A 19,375-nucleotide genomic window follows, 5' to 3' on the forward strand; every position below is an offset into this window, starting at 1 on the left:
CCCCGATGAAGTGCCGACTCCCCGTCACGCCCCTGGATGACATCAGCAATAATGCCGGTTCACTGTGGGGATGTGAACACCCCAAAATACAGGTTCACGCCGGGACTGACCTGTTTCAAAGTCCCAGTGTGACCCTGCATTTTGCGATGTGAAAGCAGTATAATTGAACTGACCCTTATAAATTGGTTTGGAAGCCTTCCACAAACCGATTGCCCTTTGTTCACAATAAGGGATACCACCTATGGCATAGTGCTTGTTGAGGCCTGATTAAAGGTTCCAGGTGCCCATGGCTAATACACATGTAGCTCCCCTTGTAATGACGGTAACTATACAGTACATGTATGGGCATTTATACTGGCCATGTGCATGTAAGGAAGCTTATACAACCTGCATGTGTGATCTAATGCATGTGGCATGGAAAGCAGGCTTTGGCTTTAGGCTGCCCAGCTGGTGATGTAGCACAGTGTACATAAATTAATGGTTCCATCCAGAGCCGGCCCTGGCCTAAATGACGCCCTAGGCAAGATTTTGGCTGGTGCCCCTTAGCACCTCCACTAGTTCCGCCTCTGACCCTGCTCCCCTTTCCCAGCACCATCAACCCTCATCATAGCAGTCATCATTTTGGTGCTCCTACCCACAATATTTTAAATAGAAACAGTACACACATTCTGTGCGCAGCCCAAACAGGGGTGTGTTCTTGCTGGGAAGGGGCATGGCCACACAATAGTACCCCAATTTAAATTATGCTAAACAGTAGTGCAACTTTATTCACATATCATGCGATGGTGTCCCTTATTCACGTTACATCACACAGTAGTACCACTTTACCTTATATACATTACTCCTCACATTATTCACATTATACCCTTAGAAAAAAATCCTGAGAAAATATTGTATTTTAAGCACCTTCATGGCCACACTGACACCCAGCACAAAGCAGTGTTTGTGCTGGGCAGAGGAGAAGAGCTGCTGCTGCTGCTGTCACTTAAGGGGAGGGGGCCGGAGTCCCCACCGGGCCCTTCCATCAGACTTTGGCCTAGTTAGTTTGTACTCCCTACCCCTTTCTCTCTGCACTCCTGATAATACAACACTGTAATGCCCCTTACACCTCACACAGTATTAATTTCCTTATAAACATAATACCCCTTACACTTTATGCCAACCTTTATTAATGCCCTTCATACACAAAATGACACACATAATGCCCTTTACAGATATGTTGCACATTATTAATGCCCTTATACACATGACACACATAATGCCTGTTACACATATGTCGCACATTATTAATGCATTTATACATGACACACACATAATGCCCCTTATACATATGCCGAACACTATTGCACAACCAACCCACCCAGACAGCACTCACACAGCCGCTAACACTGTGACCGCTGCCTCTGCTTGGATACAGATGTTTCCTCATACATCTTGACTCAATAGGCCATGCAGCTCCTGGCCATTTCTGCTAACGTTGGATGCCTCTTTTGCTGAAAATTTGTCTTATTTGCATTGTTATGTGACCAGGACACACAAGGATCTTCTGATGATTAAAATGATATGTGGCATGCCTATATTATGTGTGCGACTGTGGCTGTACCTGCATACGGAATGCTATGTTACATTGATTTCAATGAATACACTATTCATATGCAGATACAGCCTCACTCACACACAGAATATAGGCATGCTGCATATCATTTTAATCAGCAGAAGCTGCTGGTGCCCCAAACACCCTAGGCAGTTGCCTAGTTTGCCTATGCTTAGGGCCAGCTCTGGTTCCATCAGTAAGTTACATTGGCACAACCATCTTGCAGTCACCTTAAAACTTTACCCCTCACAGTACATCAGGAAAGGTACCGCCCCAGTCCTGTGCCCTCGGCTGCAGCCTAATCAGCCTATTGTTTAACCAGGCACTGGTGCTTGCCCAATATACAATTGGTACGGAGCCTTTTCTGTAACACTTTTGAGAATAGTTAAACAATCTTCCTCCACATTTCTTCCAATAGTGGATTACCTTCCAGACAAACATTTGCTTTATATAAATGACATTTTAAACCAAAGAAAACAGTTTTGCTTACTAACATACTGCTCCCCCCTGTGCTGCTGATACTGTATGACTGATTGCAGAACACAGACATGTCCTAGTGAACCAGGTTAAATAATTAATGTGACAGGACTCTGAAAGGCAATTGTTATGCACATTACGGATCTGACTCTGATATAAAAAAGAAAAGTAGAGGAAAGTTAATTCGTCCTGATTTTGATGAGAGGAACATACGTTCTGGCTTCCCTTTTGACTTTTGATGCTTTTTATCTGCTTTCAGCAATAAATCTTCAGCTCAGATTATCCAGACCTGGCCAGCTCTGCTTGTTTTCTATCCAAAATGTTCTATATACACCCTGTAAATCAACCAGTGGGCCATTCATTCCAATGACCAGATAAAACTCCCATTTCAAATGTCACGGGGGATATTGATGCTTAGAAAATGTGCGACATCTGATGGGGAAGGATAAGTTGTAAAAATGCTTGTTGTGATGTATTTGGAAAATATTTAAGAGAAATTCTTAAAACGTATCATTCATCCTCAAATAGAGAAAACATTGTGCGCCATTGTAATAATGAGGTAAACGAGGGGTAGACTTGTAATCTGCAGCTTGAACTTCTGCAACTTCTAGATCAATTTCTGATCAAAATAAATATTTCTCTAAACACATGTTATAGTCAGCTACAGTAGGATAGGCGCAAGGCAGCCCAGGGGTTGTAAAAGCATCAAATTCCAGTTATACCCCTTTCACACCAGAAATGCAGAGACCAACCCGGGAATTAAATTCCAGGGACATGCAGGGACATTCCCAGGTTGGGACCCATTCACACATGCTTTTGAAGCAGGGACAACCCGGGTCGGCACCTTTCACACTGAACCCGGGGTGACCCTGCATTTCTACGAGAATATCATTGAAAATGGCCTTTTTTAGGCTCACAATGATGAAGTAAATTAGGGAGAAGGGTAAAGGGAGAGAGGAGGCGGGTCTTTGCAGACATTGCAGGCTTTCAGGAGTGAAATAGCACTGCTGGGGTTTGTGGTGCCACAGAGCTTGCACAGTGTCTTCCTGTATGCTGTGTGATTGCCAATGCAGACATTCTTGGCTTTCAGGGGGTTAAAACGCACTTGTGGGGTCTGTGGTGCCACAGGACATGCACACTGTCTCCCTGCACGCTGTATGCTGCCTCTGGGCGTGTCTGTGAGTGTCCACCACAACAGGAAGTTGCCCTGCTAGCAAATCAGCATTAGCAGAGACAACACAGGAAGGAGGGACATGTCCCTGCACCTTTCAAACCAGCCAGTAACCCTGGAAGGACCCGGGAGCAACCTTGCTTCCTAGCAGGTTTGAATTGCTGGCAATTTTACCCGGGAATCTGTCCCTGGAACCTTTCACACCAGCTCTAGTCCCGGGTTGTTCCCGGACCCAACCTGGGAATTTAGGCTGGTGTGAAAGGGGTATTAGTAAATATGGATCTCTGCAATATTGTCCTTGCACATAGCTGTTCGCTATCTTACATCCTGCCTTGTATGCATTAAGATATACTTTGGCAGGACATAACATAAGCTTTAAAAATAAAGAGATAGGGGAAATTTAATAGGATGAGAGAATCTGAAAGTGAGAGATTTGGTAAGAAATCTCCAGGTTTTTTAAAGCGGCAATCATTTACACAGCAAAACCAGTTTGATTTTGCAGTGTAAATGATTGCCGCTTTAAAAAACCTGGAGATTTCTTAGCAAATTTCTCACTTTCTGAATCTCTCCTATTAAATTTCACCCCTTATATTTTAGGTTAAAAGATCTTGTAAAGATTTTGAATTATGTAGCTGAGATTCTGTTACAAACTTTATATTGACTGTGTTCTAATTAAAGATGATGTTTTGCCTAATGAATATTTATGTATTTATTTATTTATTTATTTATTTATTAACAGTTTCTTATATAGAGCATACATATTTATCACCACTGCACTACTGCACTGCTTATTATGTCAGTAACACAAACTTTAGTGATTTGCTACCATCTATTTTTCCCGCGGGGACCATCTCACCTGGTGCTGGCTGCTTCGCGAAGGGCAGCTCTTTTCACAAGACACTGTGGGCTGGAGAGACAGAAGGGATGGTAGAGATATAAGGGAGCTGGAGAGATACTATCGAGCTGGAGAAACAGAAGGGGTCTGGAAAAACATAAGAGGTTGTGGAGCTGTAGAGGCACAGGGTATTGAAGACAGAAAAGGCTTGGGGGACAGTAAATATTTATAAGGCTCCAATCTAAGGAGGCCATATCATATTTATGCAAATAGTGTAGTACAGTGCTCCAAAACGTTATTGACACCCGGCACGATAGAGTATCTGCATTTTGTATGGCACCCCTAGGTCTAAATATTCGTTTGAGAAATACAGGACAAATATTAAATTAAGTAAATTGTGCATACCTGTTATGTGTGATGGTGGAAACGGTTGTGCTTCTGTCTGTCCACATATTTTTTGATTGGCAGCCTATAGGTTTTGCCTATCATATTGACCATAAATAATTTTACTGTATGTGGCCTCCTTTTTTTTACTGTGGCACCTCTGCAACTGCCCTGAGTTACCCCAAGGTGCCCCAGAACCCAACTGGGAAACCCTGGTGCACCAAATTCGTAAATACAGTTTCATTATTTCAAATTGTGTGATCACATATTGCTCTGCTGGCTGGAGATGAAGGCTGTTCAGCAATCAATGTGTTTGTCAAACAACACAGATGTCATCCAACAATATCTGTCCTTACTTATGCTAGAGCTAGAGTGACACAAGTAGAATCTGATTGGTTGGTATGGGCAACATCCCATCTTTAATAGAATGCCCATCTTAGCAAATTGATCACAATGTGCTGAGAAGAGAATACAGAAACGTTGTATGCTAGTGTATTGTGGTCATGTCATAATTGACGCATGGAAATCTCCACCGCTCCTGTTACCTATTCTCCTCTGTTCCCATGAATCCCACCGAATGACTGGCAGACCAAAGAGAATACACGGATAGACTTGTCAGGAGGTGGGAGGGATGTGGGTGATGATACAAAATATGAGCACTGGAAAATACACGTATGATTTATCACACATGCAGTGAAATGCCTTTTCGCTGTCAATGAAAAAACTCCCATTGTTTTCATACAGCCCCTTGTGCTTGCTATGCTAAATCACTTAATCAAGAGTGGTGAAAACAGCAGAATATATGTCATCATCCCAGACTATATCCCGATAAAACGCGACAATCCCTTGGATTGGGCAGTGTTTTTGGCACACGGAGCAGTTCTATCCACAAGGTAAAGTGGGTGGTACGAGGGTTGTAGGAGCAGAACTGTGCTGGAAATGTAACTACGGCCTGGCTATTCTCCGCTTCCTCTGTGCTGCTGCTGCATTGTTTGTCTGTGTGGGATGTTACTCAGGACTAGGAAACCTGTAAATCAGTTAAGAAATTTGAGAAAATTGGTTATGAAATGTTAGAGACTCATTTACTGCGCTTATGGCCAACCGGGGCTTAGTCCAGCTCTGGAAGTCGCTGTATTTAGAGAGTAACATTATCCAGGATTTCTGGGTAATCCTGACAGGTGATGGATGCTTGTTGCTGGATTTAGATATGGAACCTGCAGCCACACAGCACATTAGTCTCCTAATGCTTCTGCTATTGAACAGACAAGACTTTGTTACACGCATGTAGGAGAACGTATGAACTATGAAACATGGGTGTGCAGAAGACTGATCATTATAATTTACACATATAGGGCCAGATGCACTAAGCTTCAAAAAGTGATAAAATGGAGAGTGAAAAACAACCAACCAATCAACCCCTGCCTGTAATTTTTCAAACCCAGCCTGTGACATGGCAGGTAGCTGATTGGCTGGCTGTTTATCACTCTCCATTTGATCACTTTTTGAAGCTTGATACATCTGGCCAATGAAGTTGCATGCCATCATTGCAGTTGTTGGAGGGTGTTCTGGGAAAATGTTAATGTGTTATTCTTTACTACCCACTCCCTTGTCAATTCAGCTTTTCTCTCCTAAAGCGCTGCTCAGTTTGGCCTAATTAGAGCTAAATAAACTGCATGGGAGTAAAGGTCATCAGGACTCAGAGTAGGAATTCTGGGAGTTGCTGCCGGGCTTTTGCTCCTAAGGGGGCACCTTTCATCCCCTGCGACTTTGAATCAGTTATACTGTATGAATGAGTTACGCTGTATGAATGCTGTCGATATCGCTTTTGTGTCTGACTCTCCCTCCTAGCAGGACCTTAGACATCACACTCTTTTGTTATTCTAAACATAATTTTGTAAGTGTCACAACCTGTATTAGAATCCATGAACTGTTCCACTAGAAGCAGATATCTTACAGATCGAGCTTGTTTTGAACTGAGAATTATACATAGTCAGTATATGCATACTCACTGTGCAGGAGCAAATAGCTTTATTGGTAAGGTGTTTGCCTCCAGTGAGACAGGTAACAGGTTCCAATCCTAGGTATGAGTGATAGCCATTTGTGCTATGGGTAAACAATAAGAGCTTATGGAAGCAATAATGCCATAGGCTGCAATTGTGTTGGTCATGTACACACCCCCCCCTCCAGTTTATACTGATGATTTGAAGGTTTACCATGAGTGGGGTAGTGAGAGGAACAACATTTCTACAGCATGATGATGATGTATAATAAATATCAGTTGTATGAACTTTTACATAAATATGGCAGCAATCAGTGAGCAAAGTTCTATTATTTTTCAGAATTAGACCGACGTGCATCTAATTATAAAATGGTACAGTTTACCCAATGCTAAAACATATCACAATATTTCCTTTGAGTTTTCTTAATGAAGCTACAATAAATCCTAGAAACCAATTTGCTCTGTTTTGTGTACAGTTAATTCGGACAGTGGAAAGCTGTTTACCTTGTAACATACACCATGTGATATAAATATAACGAGTACCACATTCTAGACTTGTGCAGTTCTCTTATCCCAGATGCCCCCATAAAAATGTAAAATACTTTATAGCAACACAGAACTCAGAAAGTGCTTCAGGAGTTTCCATTGAGTAGTTTGGCATTTGTCAGATTCCAAAATTGTTCTAATAATCTTTCAAAATCACTTTAACATTAAAACTTTCTTCTGCTGCAATAACTCTCCTACAATATCAGTCTTTTTTATTATTTGAAACCTTAGTTTAGCTGGGATGGTAGTGAGTCACAATTAGGCACCTATCCCTGATTACGTTAGCTGAGAAATGTGGGCCACCGATCAGCTCTAGTTACTGTATAACGCTCAGTCCTCTGGCTGTGACCTACACTGCACTAAGCCATACAAATGAACTATGCTTCTTTTTCCAAATGAATCATCCATATGTAGTGAGGTTTTATATCTTTGATCAGTCGTTAAGTGTACCCATGACCTACGCACAGTTCCAGTAGCCATTGTTTGTACACAACCAATAGTCACACGGATGCGGGACCATTTGTCTACAACAAGAAGATAGACAGCCATTAGGTCGACACCATTAGTTCGACAACTCAATAGGTCGACATGCTTTTAGGTCGACATACCATTAGGTCGACATACAATTAGGTCGACATGCCATTAGGTCGACACTGCCATTAGGTCGACAGTGTCTAGGTCGACAGTCAAAAGGTCGACATGGTTTTTTTTTCACTGTTACCATATGGGACCATATTCCCGGGTAAATCCCTGCATTTTCTGTTGTGAAAGGGGTATTATTTCAAACAGCCGTGACCTGCAGTGCTCTGAATTAGAGATGAGCGGCAGGCACTTTTTCGGGTTTTGGATCTGGATCTCCCTTCGTGTTTTGGATCTGGGTTGGTTTTGGCAAAACCACCATTGCGGGTTTTGGTTTTGGATCTGGATTTTTTTGGAAAAATGCTAAAAATTGCTAAAATAACAGAATTTGGGCCTGTTTTTGCCCCTAAAGTGTTATTAAGCTCAATAACATTAGTTTCCACTCATTTCTAGTCAATTTCGATCACTTCACAGCTCACAAAATTGTTTTCATTTACTGTAGTTGGCCCAATTTCCCCTGTATGAGTTTCCTGTGCAGCCGCCGGTCTGTGCAGAGACGGACTTCTAACCTGCGGCAAGTGTTTATCTGTTCTGATCAGTTTAAAATCTAATAAGACCCCTATCTTTCGTGATCAGGTTGAAGAACGCTGGAAACATTACCAGTTGCCTCCTTATCCATCACCTAATGGGTGGAGGGGAGGGGGGTAATTGGTGGCAGATAACCGAGTTCCTCCACCTCTCTAGGACCCCTGGTTTGGAGATCCCTTTCTAGTCTACCCTTATAGACCCCATCTAGGTTGTGAGGTCTATCAGTCTGCGACATCTGTCACCCAATTTACCGCTAAGGTTAATTTGTTTGATATGACTGGCTAGGCGTGTGTTCCCTTACCTCCCTCACCACTTCACAACTTCACGTGTGTCGCTCCCGCAGCCGCACACTTGGTCTAATTGGATGACCATCCCCAGCTGTTTGGACTTCCTCTCCCCACCATTCATCCATCATATCCTCAAAAAATATTTATTGCTCCAAAGAGCCAAAAAAAGACGAAAAAAGAGCAAGAAAAAGATTTGCTGGGGCTCTCCCACCCAGCCATCCATCTGGGACATCCCATCCAAAAAAAGAAGTACGATAGGAATGGATGAGACCATGGATGTCCATGAGGACATATTTTCATCCATAATGGATGATGTGGAGAGAGAAATCAACCATCTCCCCACCATTCATCCATCAAAGATTTAAAAATTGATGACGCTACAAAGAGCCAACAAATGACGCAGAAAGAGGTGCAAGTAGCAAGTAAAAGAATTGCTGGGGCCCTGCCACCAGCCATCCATCCGGGACATCCCATCCAAACAAGAAGTACGATAGGTATGGATGAGACCATGGATGTCTATGAGGATTGGAGGCCCTTGGATTTAACAGAGAAAGGGGAGCAGGACGGTGACGCTGGGCAGGCTGCTACATGTTTGTACACAGTTTCTTTTGACAAAAACTTCTGATGGATATGCTGCAAATGACGTAACAGTGAGGAGGTTCCAAGGTGCTGCACGTCCTTACCTCTACTTACAATAGCTTTACAAATGCTACACACAGCTTGACAGTTGTTGTCCGGATTTGGGTAGAAATAATTCCATACATACGAGGTGGATTTTTTGGTCTTTTGCCCTGGCATGACAATGGGCTTTTCCATACCCCGGACAACAACTGTCTCCGTCGGTGCCTTAAAACAAACAACATCATCCTCAACATCGTCATCATCCGCATCCCTCTGTGGGCCAGCTTCACCAATAGAATCCACATCCTCATCCAATTCCTCAGAAGCATCCTCAATAACCAGGTCAGCATCTTGACTGTTGATGCTCTTGCACACACTTGCAGAGGGCACGCAAATGGTGGAATGAACCTCCTCTTCATGAACAGTATTTGAAAGGTCCGGCTCACATATGGCAACCGCGGACACACTTAGACTCTCCTCTGGGATTTGTGACACTTGTGAACTCGCCTTTGTCTTAAAAACTTTCATTCTTTTTTTTGTAGTAGCAGAAGGGCTACCATCATTCTTCTGAGACGCTGTACCATCAGTCAGAAACAAAGGCCAAGGCCGTAGCCTTTCCTTCCCACTGCGTGTGGTGAACGGCATATTACCAATTTTATTTTTCTCCGCACGTGACTTAATTTTTTTTTATGGACCATTGTAAAATGAGATTTCTGCTTTGCTTTTACATGGCCTCTAGGCCTTTGACCATCGGCCTTGCCATCATGAATCTGACTGGTGGTAGCAGCTTCAGTACTTCTATCAGGTTGCTGATCTCCCACTATTTCCTCCTCCATCATCCTCCAAAAATTTGTTTTTATTTTAATACTTTTATTTATTTTTCTTATTTTTTACACTGGACACAGCCTGTGACACTGGACACTGCCCCTGGTCACTGGACACTGCCCCTGGACACAGCCCATTACACTGGACACTGGATATATGCCATCACACTGGACACTGGATATAGTCCGTCAAACTAGACACTAAATATATATGCCATCACACTGGACACTAGAAATATTTAGTCACACTGGACACTGGATATAAGTCGTCACACTGGAGACAGGATATATGTCGTCACACTGGACAATGGATATATGTCACGCTGGACACAGGATATATGCCGTCACACAATGGTTACATGTCACACTGGACACTGGATATATGTCGTCACACTGGACACAGGATATATGTCGTCACACTGGACACAGGATATATGTCGTCACACTGGACACAGGATATATGTCACACTGGACACTGGATATATGTCGTCACACTGGACACAGGATATATGTCATCACACTGGACAATGGATATATGACGTCACACAATGGTTACATGTCACACTGGACACTGGATATATGTAGTCACACTGGACAATGGATATATGTCACACTCGACACTGGATATATGTCGTCACACTGGACAATGGATATATGTCACGCTGGACACAGGATATATGCCGCCGCATAATGGTTACATGTCACACTGGACACAGGATATATGTCGTCACACTGGACAATGGATATATCTGTCACACTGGACACAGGATATATGTCGTCACAATGGACAATGGATATATGTCACGCTGGACACTGGATATATGCCGTCACACAATGGTTACATGTCACACTGGACAATGGATATATGTCACACTGGACACTGGATATATGTCACACTGGACACAGGATATATGTCGTCACACTGGACAATGGATATATGTCACGCTGGACACTGGATATATGCCGTCACACAATGGTTACATGTCACACTGGACAATGGATATATGTCACACTGGACACTGGATATATGTCGTCACAATGGATATATGTCGTCACACTGGATATATGTCGTCACACTGGACACTGGATATATGTCGTCACACTGGACAGTGGATATATGACATCACACTGGACACTGGATATATGTAGTCACACTGGACAATGGATATATGTCACACTGGACACTGGATATATGTCGTCACACTGGACACTGGATATATGTCATCACACTGGACACTGGATATATGTCGTCACACTGGACACTGGATATATGTCGTCACACTGGACACTGGATGTATGTAGTCACACTGGACACAGGATATATGTCGTCACATTGGACACAGGATATATGTCACACTGGACACTGGATATATGTCGTCACACTGGACACTGGATATATGTAGTCACACTGGACACTGGATATATGTAGTCACACAGGATATATGTCGTCACACTGGACAATGGATATATGTCACACTGGACACTGGATATATGTTGTCACACTGGACAATGGATATATGTCACGCTGGACACTGTTTATATGCCGTCACACAATGGTTAGATGTCACACTGGACACTGGATATATGTCGTCACACTGGACACAGGATATATGTCGTCACACTGGACAATGGATATATCTGTCACACTGGACACTGGATATATGTCGTCACACTGGACACAGGATATATGTCGTCACACTGGACACAGGATATATGTCGTCACACTGGACACAGGATATATGTCGTGACTCGTGACACTAGACAATGGATATAGGCCATCACACTGGACACAGCCCCTTGTATTACTGCAGCCCCTGTACACAGTGTACTACTCAGCAGCACTGCAGCCCCTGCATTTGAGCACTGCAGCACTGAGTTAGTTAAATCACACAACAGAGAGCTCAGGGCTAAATAAATCACAACACAGGGCTTAGGGCTAAATAAATCACAACAGGGCACGGGCCACAGGACAGCCCCTGGACAGTGGACACTGCAGCCCCTGCGTGTGAGCACTGCAGCACCTAGTTAGTTAAATCACACTACAGGGCTCAGGCCTATAAACAGTCACTGACTCTCACTCAATACAAGTCTACAACACAGCGCACGGAGCACAGGGCAGTGAGGGCACAGGGCAGGTCACGGAGCACAGCACAGCATGGCACGGAGCACAGCACAGGGCACACGGAGCTTCCCAACCACCCTCTTCCCTCTCCAAGATTGGAGTGAAGATGGCGGGGCGCGCGTGCGTCTTTTATAATATCCCGCTCCCGCGAGAATCCGACAGCGCGATGATGACGTTTTGCCTCGTTTTCGGTCCGGAATTGAGGCGGGAACTCCCGAGCCGCCTCGGATCCTGACCTGGATCCCGAGATTCGGATCTGTCGGATACCGGGAATCCGGACGCGCTCATCTCTACTCTGAATACAGCCGGGCAGCCCCCTGCTCTCTGCCCAGCTGTCAATGACTGTCACCCCTGCAGCTTCCGCTCCAATTCTTCTCCCCGGTTTCACCTCAGCCCGCCCCCCTTTAATCATGTGGTGGCGGTGCCCGGCGTGCTCCCCCGACGTCACGCACAACAACAGTGCGCACAATATTTCAAATGTCCACTTGGCTAGAGGGGACACCAGGAGGGGAGTGGGAGCGTGCTCTGTGCTGCGCTCTGCTCCTCTCCCCATAGAAGCAGCTGCACCGCTCTCCATCTCTACCTGCAGCAGCAGCGAAGGCTCATATAAAAATTTACAGTAAGTGGCACTTTTGGGAGCATTGCTTAAGGGACACTACAAGTGGCAGTATGTGGGGGCATTACGCATAATGTGGGGCTTAATGTAATGTGTAAGGGGCATTACGGTGTGCAGCATCATGTGTAAGGGGCATTATGTGTGCAGCATCATGTGTAAGGGGCATATTGTGCGCAGCATCATGTGTAAGGGACATTATGTGTGCAGCATCATGTGTAATGGGTACTATGGTGTGCGGCATCATGTGTAATTGGTACTATGGTGTGGCATCATGTGTAATGGGTACTATGGTGTGCGGCATCATGTGTAATGGGTACTATGGTGTGCGGCATCATGTGTAATGGGTACTATGGTGTGCGGCATCATGTGAAATGGGTACTATGGTGCCATCAAGCAAGAACCCCCTAGCAATGAGCACGTAGGTAAGCAGCACTTATGTTGCAAATATGTAATGGGCATTATGGTTTGTTATATAGTATGTAATGGGCATCATGATGTGTGGCACAATGTGTAATGGGCATTATGGTGTGTGGCCTTATGTGTAATTGGCATTACGGTGTGTGGCTTTATGTGTAATGGGTATTACGGAGTTTGCTAAAATGTGTAATGGGCATTACTGTGTATGGTCTAAAGTGTAATACCACACCCCTTTTTATGATGCCATGCCTCCTTCCCATGAGGCCACGCCCCCTTTTTGCTACGCGGCTACGCCGCGCAAAGGTCCCCCTACTGTTATGTCTAGATCTGGGACCAACCATTACCATAATTCTAGATTCGCCTATGCCTCCTGGGTATAACCAGCCTCAGGCTCTTTGAGCTGATGTTGGTTCCAGAAATAGAGAATCCCACACTGGGCTCTTGAGAGCATGCACTGGGGTTGGATGTCGGGAGGCAGGGATGAAGTCTGATGTAATTTTAGTCACACCCCCTCCCTGATGTTCAGCAAATTCTGGTATTTGTTTTAGCGGTTGAGGAAAATGCAGTGGGACTGGGGAGGATGCAGGAGACTTTCCAATTTTTCTGGGGGACTGGGACGTCCACCTGATTTTCAAGTCTCACGGCCATTAAAGGAGTGAGCTAACATTTGTGGGCTACGTGCAAAAGGAGTCAATATTTACCCAATATGTACAGAAAAAATATAGATAATAGAAATCTAAATCTCTCTGCACATGTTATATCTGCCCCACCTGCAGTGCAACATCGATTTGCCAAGTTGCTTGATTTTTTGCCATACTAAACATGAATCAGACTTATAGTGCTTTGTAAGATAAAATACATATTAGATACAGCAAGAGCCGCCCATATGCACCCAAACAGGGTCGTAACTAGAACTTGGTCCCATAGGCAGAGAGTGGTAAAAACACACATTGGCACTCATATGAAAAAAAGGGTACTTGTGTATTATCACGGCGCCCATAAGGCATGCGATGGTATGCGATGCGAAACGATGTTCCCCAATGTCATACAATGTTAAAATTGTATATGGCATACAATGCCATACGATGCGATGCAATTATAAATTGTATAAGCACCCTAATGGGTGCTCACAATGTTAAATGCACCCCCACGCCACCCCCAGTATGAACGTGAACCCGAAGCGTGGCGAGCGCAGCGAGCCCGCGAGGGGCGGCGGTACGCGTCCTCCGACCTTTTCATACCCCCACTATCCACGTCGGCATGGAGTTGATGTTATATAGTGTGGCGAGCGCAGCGAGCCACCGAGCCCGAAGCGTGGCGAGCGGACGCGCATTACTTCACAGGTATACGCGTCCCCTCGGGGGGCTCGCCACGCTTCGGGCTCGGTGACTCGCTGCGCTCGCCACACTATATAGAATCAACTCCACGCTGATGAGGATACTGGGGGTACGAAACGGTCGGAGGACACGTACCGCCGCCCCTCGCGGGCTCGCTGCGCTCACCACGCTTCGGGTTCACATTCATACTGGGGGGTGGCATGGGGGTGCATTTAGCTTACACAATTTAACATCGTATAGGGGGCTTACATCGCATCGCAGTGCATCGGGTGTATGGCATGCGATGCTATAAAAAAATCGTGCAACTTAATATCGGGGGCGCCGTGATAATACACAAGTACCAAATAAAGTACTGATGTGACAGGACCAGGATAGAGGTGACAATTAAAGGGCTAAAACAGTGGTGACAAAAAACAGGACAGGTGACAGAGGCACAACAAAACAGAGGGGCAAGAGAGACGGATAACAAGGACAAAACAGAGATGACAGGACAGGGAGATGACAGTGGGAATAGGACAGAGGTGACAGGGCAGGAAAGAGGGGACATTTTCAGGACAGAGGTGGCAGCACATCGGAATGGGTTGGGAGAGAACTGACAGGCAAACCAGAGACAGAAGTGACAGGACCAGGACAAAGCAAACAAGAGAAAGGGGTGGCAGGGACAGGACAGTGGGGTGGGGACAAAATTGTGGGGACAAGACAAAAGGCAAGGCTTTTTAATTGTATCATTAGACCTTGCACCCTCACAGGGAAAATTATGATTGGAGTATATTTACATAGACACAGGGCTAAAATGTCATGATTAGCATATAAATGCACTGTTGGGCCCCGCCCCCACCGTCAGGACCGTGGAGTGACCGCATTTATTTCATCATTCTGTCCATTTCACTAGGAATGCAGGAGAGGTGACCAATCATTTACACTCAAAAACCAGGTTGATTTTGCCATGTAATAATTGCCGCTTTAAAAAAAAAAAAAGGGAAAACTCTCCCAAAATCTCTTACTTTCTGATTCTCACACTCTATTACATTTGGCCCAGTGATTAAAATGAATTTATCAGAAAAAAAACTTTATGGATGAGAGTCATGAAAGTTTGGTAAGAGATGAAGTGGAGAGCGATAAGTACCAGACAGTCAGGCTGAACTCTAGGAGGTAATGGAGTCAACTGCTGCCGGGCTCCTGCTCCTAAGGGGGCACCTCCCCTGCCCTGCAATTTTTAATCAGTTAATTGATAGCCGTCCTAGCAATATATACATAGCATACATACATACATACATACACATATGCATACATATATTTAAATAAAGTGTGTGGGGGGGCAACCAATATTTATCTTGCCTCTGGGCAACTGGGAGGAACTTACGCCACTGCTGCCAGTAGCTCCCAACTTACAGGCTGTGTTTGAAAAGTGACAGTAGCTGACTAGTTAGTGTTTTATTTTTCTCAACTGTATTACTCTCCATACTTTTGATACTGTAAGTACCCCTTTAATTGTTAGTGTTATAACATAAAGACCAGACTTATCATATACTCAATCATGACAATGTCCCTTTAGCCAAATGTTTTTTTTTAGTACAACTTAGGCTCAAACACTGGTCATTCAGATTCTGTTGAACAATGTATAAAGTATATTGGAAGTTGTAATACAACATTACGTGGCATTGTCCAGCTTTATAGTAAGCATTCCTCCCAGGCTGTGCTTCATTGCACATTTCACTGCTGGAACACCTAAGGACCCTTTTTTAAACTACAGTATTTTCTCCCCTCAGCTGCACTTAAGCCTTTCGGTGTGTTTTTCTAATACACAATTTAGACCCTTACGACACACGCATATCAAAGGCTTTCACAGCTGGTAGCCGTTTGCTTCTTTTATTTCACAATTTCTCTGGCGTGAAAGGGAGAATTAAAAAAAGCAGTGTGAGCAGAGCAGAATTTAGACTAAATAACTGTGATCTCGTATATAGGAGGCTGATGATTGTTTGTGATCTCTGTAATAAGAGGAGCCCTCTGTGTAACAATGGATCACATTTAATAGACATATTTGAGTTGCCAGTCTCTATAAATTGTGTTCCATTGGAAGTCCAGTAATTTAGATGACATGTTTTGGGCTGGCAAAATAATAATGAAGCTTATCATGTCACAAGTAACTAGTGACATCACTTAGGGGCCGATTTATCACCAGATGATTGAGAGGTTGGAGTGTCCATGTCTTGTTGTGTACTGATGCATATACAGTAGGTAATCCCACTTTTGGAGTTGAGGTTGATTCAGCCGTATGAAGCACCTTCTTTCCTCTCACATGGATGTCACAATAGAATAAAAGTTCTCCATCATTGGGGCAGATGTATTAAGCCTGGCGAAGAGATAAAGTGGAAGGAGATAATGCACCAGCCAATCAGCTGTGTTTGAAATATGATAGTTGGGAGTTGATTGGCTGGTGCTTTATCGCCTTCCACTTTATTTCCACTTTATCCCTTCTTCAGGCTTAATACATCTGCCCCATTATGTGGAAATACAGGGTAGGCAGCTGTTGCTGTATCCACCCTAAGGGCCTGATTCTGGTTGACTTGGTCCCCGTCGTATTCACTCTGGGGAATGATGTTTCATGAACACATCCATTCGCATTGCGGTGGTGATGTATGCACCATGGCGGGGGGGGTGCATTCGCTTGCCCGGTGTTAAAAATCTTCACTGCTTAGCAAGCCTTACTGAATTAGACCCTAAATGTTTGTGGTTAAGGGTATTGCTCACATAGAGGTTACCTTCATTTTGTATCAATGGTCCAGATTAGGAACATACACAATATTGTTAAAACCTTTGCGCTAGAAACAAACAAACAGGGCTGACATGGATACGCAACACCACCAAGAATATAATAACTTTTATTTATTAAATGAAAACAGTCTATGTAAAACAATCAATAGTATTCTACTAAAAAAACCTCTATTATGTGGCCACAATTATAATAAATGAGAGAGGTGGATCAATGACATTTTATGCTAAATATATAGGCAGTTTTATATGGGTAATAAAAAGCAATTATGCAACAATTATGTAGCACCGTGATGCTGCCCCCTTTATAAAGATGTCCGGATTGGAATACTGGCATTTATAAGAGCTGTCCTTTGCGATTCGAGGTGCGTGCACCTGATGATGCACACGCTCATTGGGAGACATTATTTCACAGGGAACATTGCAGAAAGAAACTCTTCGGCTTGTATCGGGGAATGCCATCCATAGATGCCGTTGCCTACTGGGCTCAAGCTCCAGAAAGTTTTGCTTTGTGAAGCATGGTACATATGGGAAATGCAGAAAATCTGAGTTTTGTTGGCATTTGTACTTCAGTACCCTATGTCATTTTTTATGATACCTTTTGATACTGTACAAATTTTGGCAACAGGTACTACAGAGTTAGCCACTAGATACAGAATATACTCTACTGTTACTTTAACACACTTGACAGGCCCCTAAATTATTTTAAAAGTAGACACCTCCAAGCTGCAAACATTTGCAGCCATCCAGCAATCCTGGTGCCCTCTCATCTTAAACCCTGGATGATGGCGATGGCCCACCATCAGTACACCACCACAGGTGCACTACAATCAGTACACCACCATCAGTGCACCACCATCAGTACACCACCAGTGCACTAAAATCAGTGCACCACCACCAACAGTACACCACCCCCAGTGCACCAGCCTCAATACACCTCAGCATTGCCCTGTTCCTGACTATGGCCTTTATTCAGATCTAATCGCAGTACAAATTTGTTTGGAAAATGGGCAAAACCATGTGCACTGCAGGTGGGGCAGATGTAACATGTGCAGAGAGAGTTAGATTTGTGTGAGTTATTTTGTTTCTGTGCAGGGTAAATACTGGCTGCATTATTTTTACACTGCTATTTAGATTTCAGTTTCAACACACCCCACCCAAATGTAACTCACTCTGCACATGTTACATCTGCCCCACCTGCAGTGCACATGGTTTTGCCAATTTTCCAAAATTGTACTGCAATCAGATCTGAATAAGGCCCTATGGGTGAGTAGCAGGGGCGAATTTAGGCGTCAGGCCGCCCCTAGGCACAACATTTTTGGCCGCCCCCCTCCATATATATGTATGCATATGTGCACCCACGTATGTATGTGTATATATATATATATATATATATATATATATATATATACAAACGAAGGTGCGGCACTCACGATCAGTCAAACAATAAACGATATGCTGCCACAGAGGTTCGATCAACGTTTCAAAACTTTATTGTTTTGTCATCAGATTTTCCTGATGACAAAACAATAAAGTTTTGAAACGTTGATCGAACCTCTGTGGCAGCATATCGTTTATTGTTTGACTGATCGTGAGTGCCGCACCTTCGTTTGTATATCACAGCAAGTCCCTGCAGTGAAGGCACCGATCGCTGAGAGGTACTGTTACTGGGAGTGCCGGACCGTCTTCCCTATATATATATATATATATATATATATATATATATATATATATATATATATATATATATATATATATATCCAGGGAGAAGGTAGCACTCACTAGTACAAAGACTTTTTTGCTGGGGTGTTACACTCAAGAATCCATTTTGTGGAGACTAATAGACGTGGGTACAAAAAGAGGCCACTCTCCAGACTGTTGAAAGTTCAGAACTGCATTTTATTTTTCAATAATGCTGCCACATTTTTCTGGTCAACGTTTCGGCTCACATCAGAGCCTTTTTCAAGACTTGCAGACAGCTTAATACGTGTGCAAATATGTGCCGTGAGCACCTATACAAAATACAAAAAACATACAAAGAAACTGCATCAGTGCATCAGGTTGTCTATAGATATAATTTATAAGTATACTTCAAAATTACCAACAGCGCGATGTACCATATCACACAGTGTTAGTCCATTATAAAAAACCTCCATTAGAGAGCATATTTACGTATTAACAAACAAAGGAACCCAGCAGTATTACA

Source organism: Crinia signifera, chromosome 5 (genome assembly GCF_055691185.1).
Source record: "Crinia signifera chromosome 5, ASM5569118v1, whole genome shotgun sequence".
Classification (NCBI taxonomy): domain Eukaryota; kingdom Metazoa; phylum Chordata; class Amphibia; order Anura; family Myobatrachidae; genus Crinia; species Crinia signifera.